Source organism: Rhincodon typus, unplaced genomic scaffold, assembly GCF_021869965.1.
Source record: "Rhincodon typus isolate 14 unplaced genomic scaffold, sRhiTyp1.1 hic_rhity00001162, whole genome shotgun sequence".
Taxonomy (NCBI): Eukaryota; Metazoa; Chordata; class Chondrichthyes; order Orectolobiformes; family Rhincodontidae; genus Rhincodon; species Rhincodon typus.
In genome coordinates this window covers 8,430-8,941 of record NW_025966800.1, presented here as the reverse complement: position 1 = coordinate 8,941, position 512 = coordinate 8,430, and positions in this window count along the sequence as shown.

The following is a 512-nucleotide window of genomic DNA, read 5'->3' as shown; positions in this document are numbered from 1 at the left end:
TCCCGTCACTGTGTCTCCCCGATTGGTTGGAAGGATAACACCGCCCCGCCTTCCGTTCGAGCATGTTCTTGCAGCCCGCCCCTCGTCCTCAAACGGTTGGAGGACAAAAAGTTCCGCTGCCATCCTCCAGTCCCGCCCCTTCCTTGCTATTGGTCGTGTGACGTCATCAAACCGGAGTGTAGCTTTAGAGCATGCGCACAGCTCATTGTGGATTGTATCAGAGATAACAAGGTGTAGAGCTGCATGAACGCAGCAAAACTGACGTTTCGGGCCTAGGTTCTTCTTCAGAAATAATTGCGTGTCGGCAGCGACGGAAGGAATGAAAACCAAAAGAACTGCGGATGCTGTAAATCAGGAACAAAAACAAAGTTGCTGGAAAAGCTCAGCAGGTCTGGCAGCATCTGTCGATGAGAAAACAGAGTGAACGTTTCGGGTTCGGTGACCCTTCCTCAGAAATTCTGCTGCCCTTTTCCAGTCTTTCATGACATCCACAAATGGTGAGTGAAGGTTAA